The sequence below is a fragment of the Varanus komodoensis genome, unplaced genomic scaffold (genome assembly GCF_004798865.1).
Source record: "Varanus komodoensis strain SLA01 unplaced genomic scaffold, ASM479886v1 scaffold13_3, whole genome shotgun sequence".
NCBI classification, from domain to species: Eukaryota; Metazoa; Chordata; class Lepidosauria; order Squamata; family Varanidae; genus Varanus; species Varanus komodoensis.
The window spans coordinates 2,958,246-2,982,938 of NW_025335409.1; the positions used below are offsets into that span (position 1 = coordinate 2,958,246).

The following is a 24,693-nucleotide window of genomic DNA, read 5'->3' on the forward strand; positions in this document are numbered from 1 at the left end:
AGTAGACCCTGGTTGAAAAATACCTCTATTTTTAATTTCAATAATATTATAATAGCCACTTACTTCCCTGAGACACAAGTAGGGATTTTAGAAGTTCAACTGATCTTCACAATTAATTCAGTTAATTATTTTTTCACCTTGGTTGACTGCCATATATTTTTTTTCCTAAAATATCCCCATACTGCAGTCTTCCCCAACTTGCTGGCCTCCAGTTGTGTTGGCTCAGGATGCTGTGAGTTGTAGTCCAACACTTCTGGAGGGGACAAGTTTGGGAAATGACACTATAGAGAAATCCTTCATGGAAATGGTAGAAGAAAGGGGACAGTGGGTGATGGAAAATTGAAACAGGAGTTAAGCATCATTCCTATGAAGTGTCAAATTCATGATCTTGGATGTGTAGTGTAGTGGCTAAGGCTGTGCAACTGGAACTCAGGAGATCTGGGTTCTAGTCCCTACTCAGTCATGGAGCTGACTTTGGGCTCATCACAGCCTTTCAGTCCAACCTACCTCACAGGGTTGCTGTTGTGAGGATAAAAGTGAGGAAAAAGAGGAGGAGAATTATGTAAGTTGCCTTGAATTCTTTGAAAGGAAAAAAGGTAGGCTATAATATAAATAAATAAAATGTAGTCAAGATTAAATTACATCAAAATATTCCACCGGGATGGTAAAGACCCCAGGTCCTGTCCCCTTCATTTCCCACTAAAATTATTTAAGGGGAAATCTTTTTGCTGCTGGTCAGAGTTGGAAGCATAAACCTAGATAGGCAAATCTTCTGAGTTAGCACAATTCCATGGTGGTGCAGCACAGAATGGACCTTGACCCAGCCTGTTTGTATGTTGATGTCCCCAAAGACAATGAAAAACAACTCCGATGTTCCTTGGTGGGAAAAATCTCTCCTGTCAGAACTGCCTAAGGGTATGGACCAACTCTTTAGGGTGCATTTGTGGGACTAATACATACCCATTGAACCAGAGGGGGACCCATTGTCACATAACCATGCATGGAGTTAATCTTAAGTGTGCTTATGGTTTGGCAAAGGTCTCACAATGCCACTCTCCTTGGAATAAACAGCATAAGTAGCATCTTAAAAGATTTTTAGCAGGTCTTCCTTTTAGACAGCCTGGATCCTGCCAATTGGCCTTAGGACTAATTGGCAGGGCTCCTTTTCATGTGGTGAACTCACAGGTTTGTCCTCCTTGGCATCATGGCATGCTGAACAGAAGCCTTTGATAATATGAAATCACACATTATATAAGATCACCTCACCCCATATTCTGGCTCAGCTTTCTCCCCGCCCCCCTCCACCCTACACACAGAGAGACTTTCCCACAATTTACTGATGTGGCCCACCATCCTTCATTCTGGCTCAGCAGGTTCTTGCTTGCCAGATGCTGCAGATGTTCTCTGGCTATTCCAGCAAATTAACCTACTTTCTAGGAAAGAAGGGATCTTCTCACTGGAGCGTGGACACTGGCATCTTCTCATTAGCATTGAACTTGGCCAACTGTTGGACTCCTTTTCATTTTTAATAGACTCTCCATGCCTCAGCTTGTCTGGCTTCCCTGTGTTCATTTTTCCAAGCCCTCTTGTGTGTCCTAACTTTTCACTAATGTCCTAACCCCTCCTGGAAAAGTAAGTTCCTTTCTGCTATTCCTGAATTCCAAACTAACTAGGGGACTTTCTCAAATTAATTCTGAAACTGCAGTGCAGACAAATTACTGAAACTTTTTGTTCTTTCCATTCAGGTGCATCTTTCCCCTGCTTCATGTGACTGTGGCACATGGCTGCATTGATAAAATGCTGCATCAAGCAATCTTGTTGCTACTGTAGATATGCAATTGCATCAACGGTCCTTCCATGTTGTATTTTACTGGTATACAAATGTGCTTCTGCACACCAGGACACACTGCACAAAAGGATCTTGATACATGACTGTTCACCAGAGCATCAAGTTTGCTTTCTTGCAAGATTTGATCAGCCCAACCTGTGCATTGGTAAGAGATGGAAAACATACGTGGATGAAGGAACCAGAAGCTGTGGTAAACTGCAGAGGCAAAGTGCGGTATCCAAAACTGGGCAATTTACAAATGGAACATTTAAAGAACCTGACTTTTTGTGAATTAAAAGCTTAACTATTGTATTTCCTTTTAATGAATGTAGGGGTTAATAGTAAAAGAGAAAAAGTCTGTCTTTTATTTGAGGCCTGACAAGAGATACATCAATATGATGTGTCCATGAAGTAGTTCACCTGGGGAGTTTTGCTTGAGGGACAGCTGTCAGGAACCATCTTTGTGACCAGCTGGGAGCCTGAGAAAGACATCAACCAGGAAGAAGGGCAACCACAAGACCAGGAAGCTGATCCAAAAACTGAGAGCAAGTGAGGAAAGTGTCTACAAGTAAGGAGATGAAGGCTCCCAGAGTAGCCTTTGGAGAGAAGAGCTGAGGCATGACTGTCAGGCAGAAGTCTGGAGGCAGAGGGACAGCCACACAACTGAGGACAGCCATAAAGGTGCCAGCTGTGCTGGACCTGAGCTGCATCCAAATGTAGTCTTTCTTAGAGCAGGTCCACAGAAGCAGGACTTAAGGTAGACATCAGCACCTTCCTGCCCTTTTCTGCTTTCTCTGTGCTAAGAAACGGCTCAGAGTTGCATGAATAAACCCTCACCAGATGAGCCTTTTTCTCCATGGAGTGAGAGATATCGTTACTTGTTTTTCGGTGCCAGGCTAAGACCTTTTTATTTAAAACTTATTTTAATTGCTAAATTATTGTATTAATTAGGCTTTTAAAATTTTTAGCCGAGAATGCACCAGGGGTTTTTTAATGTTGTTGTTGTTGTTGTTGTTGTTTTTCTTCTTTTAATTGCTATATTATTATTATTTATGTATGTTTTATGTATTCTTTTTGAGCCGCCCCGAGGCTTTGTTGTGATGGGGGTGGCATAGAAATGTTTTAAATAAATAAATAAATAAATAAATAAATATTGGCAATAACAGTGGGTAATCCTGCAGCAAGAGTGGGGATCCTTTAGGAGTTGGGCAACCCTCATACCAGTGATTTCCATGCACCTCTAAAGTAGGATATCAAAAAGCTGTGGCAATTCTCACTCGTTCTCCCCCTGACCCTTTTGTCTGTCCCTATTAAACGTCCATGGCAATAGAAGTCGGGCATGCTCTCAGTCATGCTCTCTCTCCTTCCCCATTCCATACCCACTTCTGACCTACCACAACTTGTAATGGTGAGAGCCAGGGTGGTTTAGTTGCTTGAGTGTCAGATGGGGATTCAGGGGGTCCAGTTTCAGCCCCCATTTGTCCATGGAGCTCACCAGCCAAGAAGCTTTGGGTAAGTCACTAATTCTCACCCTAGTCTATTTCACAAGCTTGTTGAGAACAGTAAGTTTGGAAGGGGCCAAGGAGAACATCGGGTCCAACCCCTGGCTGGTGCAGAACACCATGCTACACCATTTCACTCATGCAGAAGAGGAAGAGGATTGTGTAAGACACCTTGAATTCCTTGGAGTTAAAAAGGCAGGATAGTAAATAAATAAATAGTTACCAGTCCTCACACGTATAGTTCTGGTAATGCTGTGGGCTTTTTGAATGTGCAAGTACAGTCAGGTTTCTGATGTCAGACTCCTAAACCAGTTCCAGATGAAACTACCAAACTGCTTTCCCATAAGTTTGAGCAGGTTCTTAGCCAGGTTGGTGAAGAAGTCTGAAAAACAAACCAGACTTGTGCAACAGGTTTACCTGTTAGTTAGTTGTGAATCATTCAGGCAACAATCACAAAAGAAGTTGGAGAAGGAGCTACCTTTACCTGAGAATATGGGAAATGTTTTAGAGACAGTTTCCTGCTTTGGTAAGAACAAGCTCCCCAAAATACTCTGTGTATGTTGTTGTTATTATTATTATAGTATATTTTGTAACCCACCCAGAAAGCCATTTTGGCTAATGGGCAGGATACAGATTTAATAAACAAATAAGTAAATGTGTATGTGTATGTACATGTACTCAAGACCAATACAAACATTACTTTAGCAGTTACACTTTTTTTTCCATTTCCCATTTTTACTCTAATGTAGGATGAGGGGGTTGATCTGGATCTTAAAAGTATCTTTATTTCCCACACTAGGGTCACAGTTCAGCTACTAAATGAAGGACCCAACCAGGCCTCTTGATTCACCTATGTATGAGCATGTTTCTTCATTAAAGCACGTTAGGAGGCAAACATTTTCCATTCCTTCCCTGGCATGCCCAAAACTAGAATGTCAGTTCACCACCATCCCCATCAAGGCTAGAACATCAAGGCTCCAAGTTTCTATTGGAGTCATTGGGAACTTTTTCTCCAAGGATCCTAGATGTGGACCAGAGTGGGGAGACAAGTTTCTTTCTCTTGCACTGGAGAGAGAAGATAAAAGCAACCTGTTCTCACTTCAGTTGGCATTGCTCTTCCTTCCCTGATGGCTATTTATTACAATGCATAGATTTCATGCACAAGAGAACACCTTGTTCAGAAGCCCTTAACCCTTTTTGGCTGCTGGGTACATCTAAAATTTGGAGATCGTGCTGTGGACAGTTTTGCAAAATAAGTGCCAGGTAGGCAGAGACAGCTTACTTCGCAGAAGAGGCAAGCTCATACATCAATACCCTACCGATAAGCCACCATCCCATCTGTTGACTGTTTGCTGAACAACACATGGTACTTCTGAAGGAGGGTCATACTTTCCATGCCTTGTCTCTCCCCTCGTTACTCATAACTCATCCCACCAGTTCTGGCAACTATCCCAGACACCATTGCAACAGAACTTTTCTTGCATCAGTCCCTGTGTCAGCAACCTTTTGGAATTTGTCTGCTGGGCTTTCAGCTACAGAGGGAATCTCCATCTTATCCTCATACTGGATCACTAAATGGACTTAATTTCTCTAGCTATGTGTTTGTTTATTTCCAAGGAATTTTGTTGTTGTGGAAGATCAATTCTCAGTGATTTAGCCCAGAATACTAGTATTCCTCTCTTGTCAATGTCAATTTTACTCTCCATTTCAGAACTTGCCTTTGAAGACTGCTTCACTTAGTACTGAAGTAAAAGTATCCACTCCTTCTCCAGCCACATCTGCTTCCACATCACCTTCTTCCTTGTCACCTCCCTCTGTTGCTACTTCACACTAGGGAAACTTCACTTTACACTGAAGTATCAACACCCAGTGGGCAATGTAGCTTCTGTCTAGCTGCTTTCAGCTCCCCGCTGTTTCCTGCTTGTTGCCTCCTTCCATTGCTGACTATCACATTGTGATAGTTACGATTCTTAGAGTCGTCAGATTCTTAGCCTTAGTCTTCAGAGTCCTTAGATTCTCAGAGAAGACACTGAGAAGAAACACAAGTGAGATTGTGAGGAGTTGGAAGGGTTTTTGGTGCTTTCACTGGGCAAGTCTCCAGCCATTCCCAGCAGCCTACGATAAAACAGCCTGCTGGATTCAGATGACACAGCAATCCACCATGGGTATTAACAACCCTAAAACAAGCCATGAATTATTTGTAGAAAAATAAGCCATCTTGCAGAAACTGTGTTGGGGTTACACAATACAATAACCCACCATAGGTGATCCAGGTCCTGGGTTGGTATGTCATTTGAAACAGGTCACTGACTACTATGGTAAGTGGGGTCTATCATGAAACACCCACTTTCCAGGAGGAAAACTGAAAAGGCAAAGGAAAATAGCTGCCCAAGATCCTAAGTGCAAAGCAGAGGGGCGTCTGAGCTCTAATCTGACTTTCAGTGCAATCTCCAAGGCCTCTGTTTTCTCCATCAGACAAGTAGATATCAAAATGCCCAGTGGTTAATTCCTGATACAGAAAGAACCCATTACTTACACTTAATGGAAGAGAGGTCCCCTGAAACCCTAGCAAAGATTATGAGTCACCTTATCTTCAAAAAGTGCAGGATGGCGAACTTGGTCTGGCAAAATTCTTTCTGCGCTTATTTCCAATGCAATGCAAGTGACTCTACGTAGATCCCATGAACAGATTTGCCATCTGTTTAAAAGACGGAGAGAACAAGAGAAAAATGAGCTCCATCTGTCTAGGAGTGCTGTGCGGTGGCCGTACTAGAACATTTGGCACAGGATATGTTTAGAATTAAGTGCTCAGAGTTTATATTTCTGAAATCTGTTTGCAACCCTGCTTCGCGCCATACCATACTCTTGTTATTCACAGAATGGAAACTTTATGTAATAGTCTTTAGTCACCAGCATGAACCATTCATTCTGTGTGCTCTGACATCCGCAACACAGAGGGGCCCTTTCTGCATCCTGATCCCCGTCAGCAATCCGGGTGGGAGGGGCTATTACCAGATGCCTTTGGAATGCAAGGACAACCAAATTCCTACCACCCACTGAAAGCAGCCCACCAGCCACGTCTTCTCTGGTCTGCCAGGTGGCAGCCAGCCAGTTGATGGGGAGCAAATGAGAAACTGGCCATGCTCCTACTTGGTATATACATGTGGCGACTGGATGCCATTCTGGTCGGCAGACCACCACTTTTGCAGGGCTGGCATGAAGTTTAGTGGTTAGAGCAGCCTTTCCCCAACCTAGTGCCCTTCAGATGTTTTAGACTGCCACCAGTCCCGCTGGCATGAGCAATAATCAAAGGTGATAGGAGCTGCAGTCAAAGAATCTGGAGGGCTGCAGTTTGGGAAGAGCTGGTCTAGTTGGTGGACAAAAAGATCAGTCTGGATGTGGATTAATTAGATCACAAGCAATAAGCCAGATATAGATTATCCAAAGACAGTTCTGCCTCTATTTAATCTCCATCAACATTTTCTAGGAAGACATTTTAGGACAACGGGGAGAGGAATTTTCTCTTGCTCTCAAACTGCTGCTTTCCTAGGAACAGGATGGAAAAGGAACATACCTGAGGTCATGGAATGATCCAATTGAAGTTAATCACTTTAATGATGACATTAGGAGAGCTTCCTGCTTAACATGGACTGATTTCTGCACACTATTATCACCATATATGTGATCCAGGCTGTGGGCAGAGGGAACTTTCAAGGAAGAGTTGTAAGAGGGACTTTTGGAAAGTTGGTTTAGATTTTTTTCAAAGGTGTAATTCTGTAGAGAGGAGGCAGAGCTCAGCAGCAGAATGAATGCTTGGGGGATCTAGGGATTTTCTTAAATCTGTTCTGTCTACATTCATGCATGGTCAAGTTCCTTGCAATTCTGTCTTTCTTTCATTGACAGAATTGGATTTTTCCATTTGCCAAAGATGCACACACATGCGTGTGCAAATCTGTACTTTTGAAAATGTGCAAAGTCCCCACAAAATGTATGATAAGAAATGCACCTTTTTGGACTGGAGCGTGTGTGCAAGAGATCATTTATTCTATGCCAAAATTAGCATATATTTCCAAGACTGGAAACTGGACAACTAAATCAATTGATTTCACATCTCTCTGATTTGGATTAATATACTGCAGCGGTGTCCAGACTTGCTCAAGAGTCACATACAGTAAAAGTCAGATGTTCAAAAGCCACAAGCAGGTCCTCCTGGGCAGTGATCAGTGGGCAGCAAGCAGGTGCCTGCAGGCAGAGGTGCTGGGGGGGGCTGCAAGCAGCAAGTAGGCACCTGTAGCAGTAAGCAGAGAGCCGCAAAATAAATTCAAAGAGTGCATGCAGCTCTCAAGCCTTGCTTTGGCCACCCCTGATATACAGCATAAGAATTTCAAGCATAAATACATTTTTTTAAGAAGCGGACTTCGCACCATTCTTTTGTTTTGTGTATATAGCACAGAAGCACGGCAAACTCATTTTCCATAGGATGCACATTTACTTGAGATGTAGTCAAATACACAATTATAATTTACAGACATTTAATTATTTATTTGTAGAATTATATGCCACAGCAGTTGGGGCATGTGGCATTGCACCTATATATAAATGTATAACCAATTGAAATAATGCTTCTGCTTGACCATGGTATATCTCAGTAACTTATATAAGAAACGAGATATGCCATGACCACCCAACATAAAATCATGAAATTACACTGGCATAGTGGGTTAAGAATGCCCACATGTAAACGCTGGCCACATATTATGCTACAGAGATGCATGAAAATCACATACAAAGCTTGGCACGTGTTGTTAAAAATGGATAGTAGTCTTTAATCCAAAAGCCTTTGTGCTTAACAAAAACCTAGCAAGGAAGCTTTAGGAGTTGGCCTTAAGTGATATTGGATCCTGCAAAAAAAAATGTTTTAAGGACTTTGCTTATTCCTTGATTTTACAAAGCACAAGTAAACCAGGTTGTTTTCCACTGTGTTGTCAAAGATACATGGTTATTTATTTATTTTATTTTATTTTATTTTTCGATTTATAGCCCGCCTTTTTCCTACAAAGGGCTCAAGGCAGCTTACATCACATCATTCTCCTCCTCCATCTTATCCCCACAACAACAACCCTGTGAGGTAGGTTGGGCCGAGAGTCTGTGACTGGCCCAAAGTCACCCAGTTGGCTCCATGGCTGAGCGGGGACTGGAACCCAGATCGTCTGAGTCCCGGTCCCATGCTCTTAACCACTACGCCACACTGGTTATCCCATTATTTAACAAAATATCTAAGGTAACTTTCATTGGATGAATTTCACAGCATGTAATTAGAAGAAGTGTGCATAGAAGGGAGTAATAAATGAAACAAACAAACATGACTATACATGCAATGAAGGCATATCTCTTCTAAGGGTGATCCAAACTAGCCTTCTCCAACATGCTGCCTTCCAGAAGCTTAGCTCTACGAATCCTGCCAAGCCCAGCCAGTAGGTCCAATGGCTAAACAGTTATAGTCTGAAACATCTGGAAAGCATCAGGTAGGGGAAGACTACATTTTCAGCAGCTAATGTGCATCAGGGACTAATGTGGAGTGAAAGGAGAGCACTAAGAATAGTAGAGTTGGAAGGGGCCATGAAGGCCATTGGGTCCAACTGTCTGTTGTTGCAGGACACCACTTTACACCATCCCACTCAGATGGCCGTCCAGTTTCTTTTTGAATGTCTCCAGTGTGGGAGAGCCCACCACCTCTCTAGGCAGCTGGTTCCACTGCCATATTGCTCTGACAGTGAGGAAGCTTTTCTTGATGTCCAGCCTGAATCTGGGTTGTCACAACTTGAATTATTATTCCATGTCCTACACTCTGGCATCAGCAAGAAGAGATCCTGACAGCCTGAGGTACTTATAGAGTGATATCATGACTTTCACTTCTTAGAGAAAAACCTTCTAGATTTCCTTCCCTGCTAGATCTCTTTTTCAGCTTTTCTTCTCTTCCTCCCCATGCCACTTTCTCCCTAGTGGGAGATCCCAGATATATTATTAACTGGACAACTGTGGGAATACATTCTGGTTTTTTGGTTCAGAAGCCACCCAGAGACATTTTTAGTAATGGGATGGCATATAAAAACCTGAGAGAGAGAGAGAGAGAGAGAGAGAGAGAGAGAGAGAGAGAGAGAGAGAGAGAGAGATCATTTAGGGCAAGTCTGGAAAGAAAAGGCAGCAGGAGCAAAGAAAGGGTCAGGCACCTTCAACAGGCTGCTTTTCAGCTGTGAACTGTACCTTCATTATTTGCATTGAAGAAAAAGTGGCCTTCAGGCTTGCCAAAGTGGAGATCTGTATTCTCTGAGTATCAGTCCTTGGACAATCAACAGATAAAGGCAAAGGAATTGATCTGATGGGCCTTTTATCTGAAGGTAGGTTGGATACAGATTGTGGCATAGACAAGTAGACTAAATAAAGTCCCACTGATGTTAATCAGTCTGTTCTAAGTACTGCTATGTCTAGATCTAAGTCACTGTATTTTTTTCATACTTTGCTTTGCAAGCCATGGTTGAGGAGCAGGTAATAACTGCTAATAACTGAATTCTTCTACTTTATTCTTCAGATGTACACAACTCTGTACATGTCTACTCAGAGGTAAGGCTTCCTGAGTTGAATGGGACTTACTCCCATTGGGCAAAGGATTGCAACATGAACAACTTACACAGAACACCTAGTGATATGCAAGCCTTTCGTTCTCGTGGGATCATGAAGTGTTCTGAGAACTTGGAGCCTAATATAATCCTTTCCCCCTTCTGGGTTAATTCATTCAGGCCAAGTTGTTGCAGCAGGTTTCTTGGCCACATGCCAGAGTTGTGAAATATTTTAATGAGCTTTGTAAGAAAGCCCAACAATTCAGATGGGCCTAAAAGGCATAAATGAACTTTGCTAGGGCACGATTATTGAACCACAGTTGAAGTCTAATGGAATTTCTTTCTTCAGATGAAACTAGGTGTTACCTATGAATTGGCTCCAATCTACATTAACTGCACTTATACTTCACTGAAACCAATGGGACAAGCTAAGCAGGAACTTCAGCCCCATTGTTTTCATTAGGCAGTAAAACCCAACAAAGATTCTTGTGGAAGCTTTAGGGACAACACATTCATTTTGGCATACACTTTTGTAGACACTCCCCCCTTCATCAGATACTAGTAGGAAGTGCCCACAAAAAGCATAGATTTGTAAGTCTATAAGATACTATAAGACTCTTTGTTAGTTTTGTTGCAACAAATAAAGGTGTCCAGACCCCTGGAATTTGTTACAATGGCAATTAAATGCAAATAATATAGAAAGTATTTCCATGTCATTGTGGCACTGCAAGTCAACTACACTGGACTAGTAGTTGACTAAACAAGTCAAGGTATAGGCATTATTCTGGCTTGTTCTCTCCTCTCCTTCCCCTTCAGTCCTCCACATGTCACCACTGCATATGCCAGTGTCCCAGCAGAACCCATCTTATCTCCCCACTCTCCAACTGCTTCTCCTTTTCATTTGCTATCACATTTTCCCTTTTCTTCCAGAGCCACAAAAATGCAATTGGGATTCCTAAAAAACAACATTGCTCCTCAATAATCACCCAACTGTGTTTGAAGTTTTTCTTATTATTATAACTTTTGTTGGTCTTCCACAAGTGCACAAGTGCACTCTCATAGTTGTCTGACATTTATAGTCTTGCCTCGTCAACTTCCTTGTCTGTTTCAGCAAAGTCAAGCATGTAGCAAATTGACAAGGCAACCCTGCATAGAGGCAAATTTGTACTCAGTTGCCAGGGTTAAATTGCCAAGTTGTAAGTGGAAAATCACCTGCAAAGAGGGGAAAAGAGACAAAAAAAGGTGCACCAAAGGAATGTAATCCTCTTAGTTTCCAGTGCTGAAGTGACAGTTCTCTGTATCCTCCACCTTTCCAACACTTCCCTGAGTCTGCAGCACCTCCAGGAAATATTGACACTTCTCATGGCTCCTTTTTAGAGAACTTGCAGCTGTGCTTATTGGAGCTCCGCAACAGCCACTTTAAAAAAATAATACAGAAACGTATGCAAATGTAATGGATGGGAAGTCACGGAGGGGACAAATTTCACCTTTACCTGGAATTCTCGATTTACTTCACAACCCCTACATTTGTGCACATTTCTCTCCATTTGCTTCCTAATCTGGTAAATGCACAAGTACTCCCACCAGAGATGGAATAAATGGGGCACCAGCCCCAGCTGTACTTACATTCCAGCACCCATGGGACACCATTCTCTTCATCCCAGGAGGATGCTTTCTAAGGGCTTTCTCAAAACTTGTCAGAGAATCACATTAAATGTAGCAGGAAGGAGCAAGGACACTGAGCGGGGTGGGGAGAGGCTTCCCATTAGCTGCACAGAGAAAGGCAGTGTGACTACAGCACTGGACTGTGACTGGGTTCTGGGTTCTGCTCACCACTTAGTCATGAAAGTAAGTGATAGGTGACTTTAAACCCATCAGAGACTCTCAGCTTAGCCTTTCTGTCAAAGTTGTCGTCGTAAGGATAAAATAGAGGGGAGTAGGATGATGAAAGACACCTTGGGTTTATTGCAAGAGGGGGGAATGTGGAATTTAAATGTAATGAATGATCAATAAAAATGCTGGTTCTAGTTGGGGGAGAGATGCCTTCCTTCCTGTCCCCCTGCAGGTTTTTTGTTAAGGATCTCTTCCTCTCCCTGCAGTTCTGTAACTTAATAAAGAAACACAAGATATGTAGCTGTATGTGACTCATCAAGCAAATGTCTAGATTCACCCTCAGTGTCACAGTCTCTTTCTCCAGTCAGAGACACAAATTGGGCAGAGACCAGGGGCCCTCCAAAGCACAAGGCTCTGTTACACCAGTCTGAAGTTCCACAGAGCATCCCTACAATAACTTTTATTTGAGAATAGCAAAACTGAAATCTCACGTGGTGGTCTCACGTAATCCACAATTACAAGGTAATCCCTGTTTTCATCGATAACAGCATTTGAGAGTCTTTTGTATTCATCCACTCACATCTGGATGGGCACACATGGCCCTTCAAATGTTTTGACCTACAATTGCCATCATCTCTCAGCTCTAAGGATGTACATGAATGTTGTTTCATTCCAAATTGCCCCATTCAGATTTTATTTATTTATTTATTTATTTATTTATTTATTTATTAAAACATTTTTATGCCGCCCCATTCGCCGAAGCCACAAACAGGAACACATTTCATTCCAAAAAAGTTTGCGTATTCCCAAATTTACAATAACTTTTGAAAGCTGCATTTTAAAATGCACATTCCGAATTATTCATTTTAATATATCCGTGTGTGTGTGTGTGTGCGCACATCCTTTAATAAATGGAAGAAAGGGACACACTTTTGAAAATTAAGCACAGAAATCTACACTTTCCCCATTGAACAAACTAAAAACCAGGCAACAAAAAAACAAAAAACAAAAAAAACAGGAACAAGCTAAAGCAAGCTTCAAAGTGAATTTCAGCAACCTTGAGCATCCCCAGTTTTCCCATCCCTATTTCTAAACCCCTTGCTGAGAAGCTAACTATTCATGTTTTTTTATTTTACAAATGAGAAACCAAAAGAAACAGAAGGTTGAGGTGTGATTCTCCCTGAAAAGGACACTGAGAGAAATCCTGACTCTGTTAGACATATGGAAAAACTCCTGTAGCCTAGATTAAAAATGACATATTTCTAAGGCTTTGCCCAGTGGAATCTCTTGGTCTGAAGAATGACTTGCCCCAGACCAATGGACCTGAGATGATCTATCTCCGGTTCCTGCCTCCGTGTGTCAAGAGTTCAACAATGCCAAGCTTATGGCAGTAGAGGTTAAAAGGGATTAAAATGTACTCTTATGTGAGTTTAAAAGGGGGAAGGAATCAATCAACCCTTCCAAAAGGGTTTGCCTTTTCTCATAATTATTCTTTCAGTTCCTCACTTGAACAAAAGGCCATCCCATTGTCAGAAGACAATAGATTGCCTATTAATATATGTGGCAATTTGTTTTATAACTAACTAAGACACTCATTAACAGATAATTTACAAAGAGGAGAAGAAATGAAAGAACTGTGCTGGAATTTCTCCATCCCATCAACATTATGGATTATTAAATTATCCCCTAATTACGCATTATTAATACTAAATTGATGAATGAAAGGCATTCACATAAAGCACTTCAGTAACAATGCAATCTGAGATGAGCTAACGTAGAGGTAAGACTCACCGAACTCAATGGGTCTAACTCCTCGGTAAGTGAATTTAGTATTGCAGCTTAACTGAAGTGCCAGATTAGAGGCAACTGCACACAGCTGCATGTGTTTGGATACAGGACAGATAAAACCCCATTCCTAGAGAAAATGGAACCTTAAGCAAAACTGCTGAGGGAGCACATAATCACGCTCCTTGCATAGGGTCAAATAGACTTGGCATCACTGCGTTTAAAATGAAGTGTTTTTAAAATGCAAATTGCATCACTTGATGTGTGTGCACAAGTGTTGAGGGGGATAATTAATGAGATCAGAGAAGGCATAAGCAAGGAACTCAATCCTTTCCAGATTGGCTGCATGTAGAAAATACTTATTTTGATGCTGGCATTTGCATTGGAAAGAAAGCACCCCATTTCTCCCTCGTCATGGAAATTGCAGGGGGGGAAGGAGGAGGTCTCTCATTCATCCCCCCTTTCCCTGTGCCAATCTCTGGTCTTCAGTGGGCCAACTGTGCTTATGCACAGACTCAATAACATATACACACTGGGAAGATAATGTCCTTTGAGGAAACCAGAAGTGAGTGGAGGCTATTTTACCCCCATGGATACAAATATACGTGCGAAGAGAGTGAAATCTTCACTTTGCTGGGTGTGTGTTCTCTGAAATGGGCAGCAATTTCCTAATGAGAGTGTTTTCCTGACAAAACATACTTGTATCATCTTCATATACAACAGCTAGGCTATTTCTCTATTACCAACAAAAGCATCATATGTGAATTGAGCCACACTGATGTGAACAGGTGCAAGTTTAGGCAAAGAAAAAGGCTTACAACTTCCAGCATGCTGTGTGCCTTAGGAGCCACATGGTAAGACGAAATCAATAACTGGGTATTTCCTACTATAATGAGATTTGTTTGTGGGAGGGGCAGGGGGGATGTGTTAATCAATGATTTGTTAAATCAAGAAGCTGTTAAAAGAAGTATGGAGCATCTGTTCCTTCAGTAGCATTGACCTACAGTGAGCAAACCCCAATAAAGACTTACTTCTCATTAAGCATATATAGGATTACATTGCCAGGGCACCACTGACTTAAACCACAGCACAAAGACTAGACATGTTGGACCTCTTTCAGCCCAATGTCCAAAAGCCATTGCAGAGATGCTCTCAGTTCTGGGTGGGGCTGAAGACAAAAGAGGTAGGACCAAAATGCCAGTATATTTCAACTTGAAGATCTTAGTGCTAGTAATCAAGCTTCAGGAGATGACATTCAACCCTTCAGAATGGAGGGAAAATGTCACAAAAGCCAGGAAAGCACCAAAGGTTGGTGGCTGGGTGAAGTGGTGGACCTGAGGAAGGCATATGGCTATCTGGGAAACCCTGAATGTTATACTGGGACTCTCAAAGGACAAGATCTGGCCTGTAGGCCTGAAGTTCTTTCTGCGGATTCTTTTAGGCTAAACTTAGTGAACTATTTTATTTATAACATTTCTCTACCACCTTATAGCCTACTGTGGGCAATGCACAACAACTAAGCATACATGAAGTACAGCATGATAAGACATAATATAAAATGTGAAACAACTATGTAAAATAAAAGCCAAAATAAAGTCTAGTACTGTAGCTGTGCACAATTCAAGATGCATTAACAGATTTGCAAGCAACAGAAATTGGAAGACTACAATGTCTGGGAAAATGAGAAGGTAGCAAAAAGAAGACTGCTCAGGAAAGCTCTTCACATTTATGGAACAAATCTTTCTGGCAGAAGGAAAACTTACCTATAAACAAAATTTCCCTACCCATAAAATGCTGGGTGGGGAAGGGATTCCCATGTAAACCAAAATAATGTATATATCTCCTGTCGAGAGAGAGAGAGAGAGAGAGAGAGAGAGAGAGAGAGAGAGAGAGAGAGAGAGAGAGAGAGAGAGCATGCAGAAGTGTAAGGATACAAAGATCTGAGTCTCTAATGATAAGCTACTGTATGGGACTTTCACAGTTCTTTGGGTTCACAGACCTAACCCTAACTTCATTTCATGTATTGCATTTCTATACTGCCCATTGGCTAATGTTCTCTGAGCAGTTCACAAAGATGATAGGATCTTGCATAATAATAACAATGCCTGCTTTGTTGGAAGCCAGAGGCACTAAGCACATAAGAGAGAGAAAGAGAGATTAATGGCTTGCTTGAGGCAAAATCTTGCTTCTAAGAGAAGTAACTGCAGCCTGCAATATCAATATAAGAACAGATCACTACACGCTGGCGTTTGAGAAGACCTTCCTGTGGGCAGCTGGGTTGCTGCTGTAGGTTCAGAATGTTGTATTAGATGGACCTTTTGTCTGATCCAGCATGGCTTTTCTTATGTTCTGACATCCTTATGGCAATGTGAATCCTCCCTTAAACCGAAAAGTCACAGATGTTTCAAATCGGAAGAGACTTTTGAGGTTATCTAAACTAGGACTGATGCCAAGGGTAGGGATGGCTGGGTACCTGACAAAGGCAATGAAAAGACCCCCCTGAAATTGTTCCTCATCACAGTGCAGCCTATTGGTTCACTGGCTTCTCCTCACCGTCACCATCATCTTGGGCAGATGATGGTGATGGTGAGGAGGAGAAACGCTGCCTACTTGTTCACTGCTCATCCACCTGTCAAGCAAGCAGGACACAAGGGTGCCATAAAGGATGGACAGTAGGAGCCACAGGTGAAGGACGGCTGCCCAGGGACCCTCACAACCAGGAGCTGGAACAATTCTAAACCAAACCCAAGGCAGGACACGAGTACAACATCACTAAGGGGTCAAACCCAATACTTTCAGTGCAGGTGACCTTACCACCTGTTGAGACTATCTCTTCCACTGTCTAGTTGCAATTGTCATTAGGATATTTATTCTCACATTAAGCTGAAATCTGCACTTTTCATATATTTGGAGCTCACTGGTATATTTCCCACCCTCTGGATCAGCCGAGCACAAGTCTGTTTCATCTTCTACGCAACAAGTCTTCCAATAGCTAAAGACAGCCATTAAGCCCCAGCTTAATCCTCTCTTCTCTGCGATAACATACTCATCACTTTCAAATGTCCCTTACATGACCTGGCTTTCAGAGTCCTCTGCATCCTGGTTGCCCTCCTCTGGACACCATGCAGTGGGAATAGCTTTCGGTTTCAGTAAACACAAACTTTACTAACACATTAAGATACTTGAAGAATTGCCTTTGTAGAAATTCCAAAAGATATTACTGGCAAGCCCCAGGAAAAAAAATTACCAGCTTGTGCAGGTGGGAAATTCCACTGCCACAGACACTGGAAAGCTGCCAGTCAAAGAAAGTCTCTGTCTGCATAACCTGATTTACAATTATCCATACCTGTTGCGTGCTTTGAGGAAAGAGCAGGAAAAGAGGAACAAAGGAAGTGCCTGCTAGGATCGTACCAAAGGCCTGTCTCGTCCTGCGTTCGGTTTCCATACTGGCCAACCAGATGCTTAATACAAGGGCAACAGCCCTTTCTCACTGTTGCTTCAGAGACATGCTACCTCTAATCTAGAGATGAAAGAATCAGGCAGTTTCAAGCTCATCCCAATTCTCCAAAATGAAGTTTTAAGCTATTTTAAATCTTGTCCTGTCTGCTAGGTTCCATTTGCTTATGATTTTTATTTTATACTGTAGTTTTATATTTTTAAGTTCTCTGTGGTATTTATTCATGTGATGTTTTAATTAGTATTAACTGCCTAGAGTGCTTTGACTTTTGGGTGGCAGAGTAATAAAATAAATAATAAATCATTTTGCATTGTTCCCATTTTCGTTTTTGATCTATTTTTTGGGCTCGGCCAAATGGGGAAAATGCACTTATTGGATGTAAACCATGTGCACATGTGCATTGCTGCGTGTACTTTTAAAAAGATGCTCATTTTCCCCACCCAACTGACTAAAACATGGAAATATGCTCTGAAAAATACACACACTTTTCAAGGAATTTTGGCTAACATGTGACCATTTCTCCCCCCCGCCCCTTCCCCCTCCCCCCCAAAATGTACTGGTTATGCTAGTGGTCAGAATTATGAACATGCCACTGTGGGTGATCTGTGAACGGAAACAAATTCTCGAATGTGTTTGGTCCAATCATGAAATAGCATATGGCCATCATGACTAATAGCCATTGATCTCCTAATGGTACATCAATAGCGTTTAAAGCCATTTAACCTAGCAGCTGCCACCACATCTTGTCTGTCCTGAATCTCTTGCCAGTTTCATCGGATGACTCCAGTGCTCCTGTTATGAGAGTGACTGGAGAACATCCATCTATTTGCACATTTTAGAACTGGACACATCAGCGTCTATAAGAAGCAAGGAGTTAGATAAATGTGTTTTTGTCTGGGCAAAGCCTGCCCTCCCAACCCTGCTTGATACTATTCTAGCTGTGTCAATGGGCCATTAAGAATTTGTAAAAGCAATGCCACCTGAATACTGAGTAATGGGTAATTCTGCACTGATGCAGTAACTTCCCTTCCTACCATCAAGCAGCCTGGAACATAGGAAAATTTTTATCCAGCCCTCCCTTCTCCCATGAGGTGGTGCCAGGTACTGCAGTGAGTTGGGCCTAAGGCCCACAGGGGAAAAGCAACTGCAAAAATTTTTCATTGTGAAGTCTGTGTTTGCATGTGTTAAAGAAGCCTGTCCTCATAAAAGGGGGTGTGCAGGGGAGCAGAGGGCATTTGATTTCGGGGGGGGGGGAGAAAAATCTTGGGATAAAATTTGGAGGAAGGCAAGATGAGGTGACGCACTAGTAGGAAAAAGCCAGCTCATCCAGGGGGATCGGGGGCAACAGAGCTCACCAGGCTCCTGGGTCTTTATTTCGACGAGTGCCTCTGCTCAGCAGGGTGCTGGGGCAGATGGCCATTCAGGGACTTGGCACTCCAAATGGAAGATGGGGTGCTGCAGCCCTACAGGGCCGTCCCTTCACACTGCCTGTGCTTCTGTCTGAAAAGCCTCTCAGCTGCAGTGCTGAGAATGTCCAGTCTGCTGAGTTATGTGGCAAAAGCAGCTCTTCCAAGTCTACCTTTGATTTATTATCAATCATTTTCCCCCAGCATCTCACTCTTAGGAGAGACGGTTCAAGAAAACAGTGGGTGGAAACATCCTTTATACCTGCAGGTGCCCGGGATCTCTAGCCGGGGAACCCTTTTCCCCCAAATTACCTATGCTGTTATCACTGACAGGGTTGCTATAGCAATGTGTTCTCTATCTTGTGTGAACATTCTTGCCTCCAATTACTACAGCTGATGAACACAGTAATTATCATAGCTTCCTAAGGTGCACTTAAAAATAGCAAAGACAAGGCAATGCATTCTTAGAATATATAACACACGCTCTTTATAGACTGCCCTAGAAAAATATTTGTCTCGCTGGAAAAGTTCAGCTTGTCTTCTGCAGTTATGGATGGGATGGCTTAGCTCTCTCAGCATAAAGGTCATATGAGGACAGGATATGGCAGGAGACCAAGAAAAAAAATACCCTACTGATACACAGTATGATTGATAGGAAGGTGGGTTCTTTAATGGTGCTCACTTCATGCTTTGGTGGACAGGAAAGAGTAGTTTCACATAGTACATCAACAACACTTCCTTATCAAAAGAACACAATAAGAGGAGAGGCCTTGCAGTACTATGGAAATGAAAACATGGACAAGAATCCACTGTCCAAGGACTCAACACCATCCGCAGCTGAAATGTATAACAACTCTCTATGGAGAGCTCTACAAAACTTTAGGCCAATTCCAAAGTGAGGATTGCATGTGTTCCTGTACCTGAGCACCATCACTGATTCAATTCTGTTTGGGCGGTGCTTCTGCTTTTATATTTCTCAAAGGGGTTTCTAGTCCTTGTTCAAAAGCATGAAGGACAAATGAAAAAGGATCCAAAAGCAGGAAGTATAGTAAGTGTGACAAGTCCAGCTTCATAATGTCCTCCAACCACCCACTTGCTGCTCACATGCTTTCTGGCACAGTTGGTTACAATTTTCCCAAGGAATGATGGACGTTTTCCCTGTTTGACACAAGGCAACATGAGGACTCCTTCCCTGTGCTGGCTCTGAGCCATTCCAAGTTTTTAGGTGTACGCAGAGCTATCTTATATGTAGTCAGATCATCAGACTTTGATCCCACTGGTGTGTGTGTGCGGGGGGGGGGGGGATGCCTCCAGCCCCCCCAGATCAGGGCTTGCTATTGGTCTGTTTAGCTCAGTATTGTGTGCAAAGGAAGGCTCTCCTTTTGTGCCAGCAGAACATTTGGAAATTTGAGAAACTGTCTTGGACTCCACCATGAAATGGAAGCCATGGGAGGCAGGAATGTCTGGGAAATCCATTGGATTCCTGGGCTTCAGCTCCCTGGACTCAGGACAGCTTCCTTGCAGCTGTGAGTCCAACATCCTGCCGAATACACTGTTCACACAAACACCCTCCAGGAATCAAGCCTGCTCAAGCACTGCACAAGTGGCATCTGTCTTCCATAAACGTGACTTGTAGCTTTTGTTTTTGATTCATGTGAAACAGAAGAAGGTTGCTGGTTGCACAACTGAAGTTTGAGAGGAGTTCCAAGACTTCCTCTTGGCTTGGTGCACTTTCTGAGGTGGGGTTGAGCATAAGAGGAAGTCCACGAACTGAACAGGGACAGACAGTGGGGAGCTTTATTGAAACCCTAATGGAAAGTGTGCCAAAGGATAGCCAGCTTGCATGAAAGACTAATTACAAGGTGGTGGTGGGCTCCAAGCTGCAACATACTTCTTTGAATTTGAGATAACTGTGATGTTACACAATTTAAGACTCCCTTTCAAGTCAGAAAACCTTAGATCAGCCATTGCCAACCTGGGGTCCATCCTCCAGATGTGTTGCATGGCAATCCCATCATTCCCAGTGAGCATGAGAGCTGCAGTCCAAAACATTCCACATAGAGGGCACCAAGTCCAGCTTCGATTGCATTCACCTTTATTCTGCCTTTCTAGCAAGGAGCTCAGAATTGTACCCTCAAGTCATCTCTCCTCAAGGGAAGCTTCATTTCTAAATTAGAAATGCATCTAGTCTAGAATCCAAGAAGAGAATGTAGATAAATATAACAAGGATATCTAACTTGATGAGAACCAGTGTGGCACAGTGCTTAGAGCGCTGGACTGATACTCTGGAAATCTGGGTTCCAGTCCCCTCATGGCCAGGAAACTCATTGGGTGTTTTGGGGCCAATCACTGACTCTCAACCTAACCTACCTCACAGGAATATTGCTGGGATAAAGTAGAGAAGAGGAGGAAGATTATGTCAGCCACCTCAACTTACGTGCAGGAAAAAGGCAGGGTATATATAAAATAAATAGTAAATATATCCAGCATGAAAACCTTTTACTGGGCCCTGTGAGTATGGCTTTGTTCAAGGCACCAGCTAAAAAGACTCCACTGTGGATCCAAAAACCAAAATATTACAGCTGCACAGTTTTCCATTCAGTCATTGAGACACATACATTCTGCCAGCTGAGATTTATTGCAGCATCCAGACTTATATGAGTTAGGCCAGTTCATTGCCTGAGTCATTTGTGCCCCTTCCAAAGCAAGACTGGGCAACTTCTGACCCTCCAGATGTTTTCAGGTTACAGCTGGTATCATCCTTCACCTTTTCCTATGCCAGCTAGAGAACTGTAATCCGAAACACTGGACCACCCAATGTTGACCACCTTAGGGTTGAACCAGATTCAGTCATAGAGAAGACCCACTGAAAGCAATGGGACTTAAAGTGATCATGATTAACCTAAGTTGCATTTCTAGCAATGGGTCTATGCTAAGGATGAGTAAGCCTGGCTTGAACCTGAATCCAGCTTTAAATAATGCAATAATAAGGTTTCTATACACAAACAAATAGTCATATTGAATCAGACCAGGAGATAGCTGATGTTGTCTCCACTGGTCCTTAGTGCTACTTGTTCTATCTTTAGGGAAACGTGGGTGAACATCCCTGTCATCTATGACAGAGCAGGGCCTCTCCCAGGAGCCACTGTATCTAGCAAAATATCCGATGAGATTCAGAATGAGAAGTGGCACATAAAACTAATGTTATGTGTCTTCCATCTGTGCCCTGTGTGAAAAGAGCACATCTATAGAATAAGCAAGTAGCTGCTTGAACTCTTCTTTTGTCATTTGAGTTATCTCAAATTAGGGGCATTTGCATTGCTGACGGAGAAGTGAGCGATGGAGCCAAAGCACCTTCTAGGACTGACCGAGCAAGGGAGCATGTAGCCAGTTTGATGGCTTGATGCATGAGTAGGCACTAAAACCAATTGTGGTGTGACAGTCTGACCTTTGTAATGCGCTCTGAGAGAACATATGATTGCTGTCTGCACTGCAGAGTCCCTGCTGTATGCTAATGCTGAGCCCAAAAACTCCTCCCTCTCGCTGCTTTTCATATCAAGTGCATAATTTATAGCCACTCGGAATCGCTTTGAACATACCCACTGTTTATTTGTTTATTCTCGTGCCCATTGCTTAGGAACACGATCCTATGTTGCATGTTGAGCTAGAAAAAAGTCCTGCATTTCCCAGCATGCCCCAGAATTAAGTTTTTTCTCCCTGCTTGAGAAAGAAAACAAAGCACATATTCACCACTTCCTTAATCAGGTGGCATTAGACTCACGGGGTGAACTTTTTAGCAATAGCCACATGCAAGGAGCAGGTTATTCAAAATTAAAGGCAAACCATGGCATTGATAAAACTATTAGACCTGCTCCTGTCAGACTGAATTTGCTATAATCCATGATTCATCCCAGTGTCAGTCTTGCAGTAACAATGTTAGACATAATTACCTGAATTAGATCAGCCATATCCTTTTCAAATTTATCTGTACTTTTCCCCCCAAACTTTAACTTAGCAATATGTGTTCCTCCTTTGGTTCTTAATTGACAGTTCATTCAAGAATCTGGTCACTAAATTGGATGGGAGAATTCCCAAATGAAACTCAGTGAATGGAGGGTAATTTAGTCCATATGTAAGAAGAAGTGGCCTTCTGCTGTCTATGAACAGTATCTTGCATTGCACGGACACAAGTGTCTCTGCTAATTTTGTGGGTGGTTTTAGGAACCACTGCTTCCTATTGTGGTACCAGCAGATTCCACTGGAAAAACAGAGCGAGCAGAAGTGTGGCAACAGTATAAGATATGGCTGTATGTCTTTTATTGTTGTGCTTTAATTGTGTATTTAATTGTGCATGTTATGTTTAGCCAATGATTTTTCCTTTAATCTACATTTAATTATTGTTAGTTGCCTTAAGGGAACAATGTCTGTTTGGAGGGAAGGCAGGATAGAAAGTTAATAAATAAATAAGATTCCCAGGGTGAAATGAATCTTTGCACATTAAACAGGCATAGAGAGGTTCATTTTATAAAACTGAAGAGGAAAGACAACTTTTAGTTATTTTAAGAAGGAAAAAATTATTGCTCAGCTGTGCTTCAGGCAGTTTTATTTTCTTAAACAAGAAATAAAGGGAATAAACTTCAGACCACCTCATAATACCACTCTGTATGTCCATTTTTGTGCCCACATCTTGAATTAAGCACAGAATTACGCTCTGTCTGTGTCATTTCTGTCTGTCCAAAATGGAAAACAGGACTGGCAAAACATTCCTGAATGTAAAGCTCTTTCTATGTGAAGAGATTCCTAAAATTGTTAGGATGGGTTTTTAGGTTGGAAAAGCAACCTCTAAATCTGGGTGTGAAAACAGTCTACAACCATGGTGAAAGTGAAGACACGAGTGTTGCCATTTGTGATGCAGCACATCATAAATTATACAATGGAATTAATTAAAATGAATTAATTAAGAGATGTGGGCCATCCAGAGTTGTTAACAAATGGAACAGTTTGGTGCGGATGTGCAAAAGAATCTGATCCAAGGCACCTTTCCTCTGATTCACCCTGTCAGGAACTGTTCTTCACTGTCCCATCTGATGAGCTGCATGACTACAGCTTCTAAACAAAGAACCTTCTAGAATGACTCTGGCCAGGTCATCCACTGGCTTCTCTTAAGCAGGAGGGCATCTAAGAAGGCTCACTGTGTCAGTGTCATGAGCTAGGATTCCTCCCTTTGCACATTCAAAACCACAAACCTTTCCTGCAAATTGTTATTTATTGGCCAAAGCATTTTCCAGAAGCACAAACACCCAGAATGAATCTCTGAGCATGCACAGAGTGGTTCATTGAACCCAATCTAGAGTTGGTCTCCAAGAACTTTTCTTAGGAGCATGCCTGGGTCTCATCCCTGGGCCTCCTCCCTTTGGAAATGAACATACCTTCTCTCTGTATTCCCTCTAATTGGGCCACTCATCTCTGCCAACATTACATCACAGAGTCAAGAGCAGAAGTCTGTATCTGCCTTATCTTTGTCTGAGAAACTTCCCTCCTCCAAGACTCCCCCCACTAACTGTACATTTTATTTATTCTCAGGGGAGCATGGGCAGTCTGGCCTTGAGTTAAGCGTCTCCACTTCTCTCATCTCAGCATCTGGAATTGGCCCACATACCTGCTTTTCCTCCTCCCCCACCCCTCCTCTGAAGTCCAGCCAGCAGGCCTTAAGAATGTGCACCAAGAGGAGCTGTCTTTTTCACTCCCAACAGTCAGTGGAAGTTCACCTGAATGATGGAGTCTAGCTGAGTTCTGGTGTGTCTTGTCTTGGCTTGTGTGCTTGACCACAAGGAAAGGAAGAGTTGGTTGTGAAGCTCCACGCTTGTTTCTCTTGAATGTCACTTCTGGACTAATGTGACTTTAGATATCTGTGTGAACAGCAAGGGATAGACTATTTCTAAATTGTTTCCTCTCATTGCACAGACAGTTCATATGCATGTGAACTGCAGGATGAACCAATGCTGGGCACCTTTAAAATCCTCTGACAAGTGGAACTTCACCAAAGTTGGGATAAAAGCACTTGTTGAAATGCAGCCAAACAGGGATTTTCCATTGATTTTAGCTGTTTCAAGGGATTGTTCAAAGAGGGCTGTTTTCCCAAAAGAATCATGGGAATGTGGAGGATTATAGATTCCAAAGTTCTCTCTCTCTCTCTCTCTCTCTCTCTCTCTCTCTCTCTCTCTCTCTCTCTCTCTCTCACACACACACACACACACACACACAC

At 42.5% G+C, this 24,693-nt stretch overlaps 1 long non-coding RNA gene across 3 annotated transcripts in view; it reads right to left on the bottom strand.

The window, feature by feature from the left end:
• Positions 1-2,893: 2,893 nt before the first annotated feature.
• The window catches only part of LOC123020074, a 53,746-nt gene continuing 31,946 nt past the window's right edge, over positions 2,894-24,693 (bottom strand). For 2 of the 3 annotated variants that reach the window (XR_006414022.1, XR_006414023.1), the window contains exons 5-6: positions 5,867-6,028; positions 2,894-5,359 (exon numbers count right to left, since the gene is read on the bottom strand). This is a non-coding gene — a long non-coding RNA (uncharacterized LOC123020074). Of the gene's footprint in view, positions 5,360-5,866; positions 6,029-24,215; positions 24,338-24,693 lie in introns of those variants that run through there. The other variant, XR_006414024.1, reaches the window with a different exon arrangement.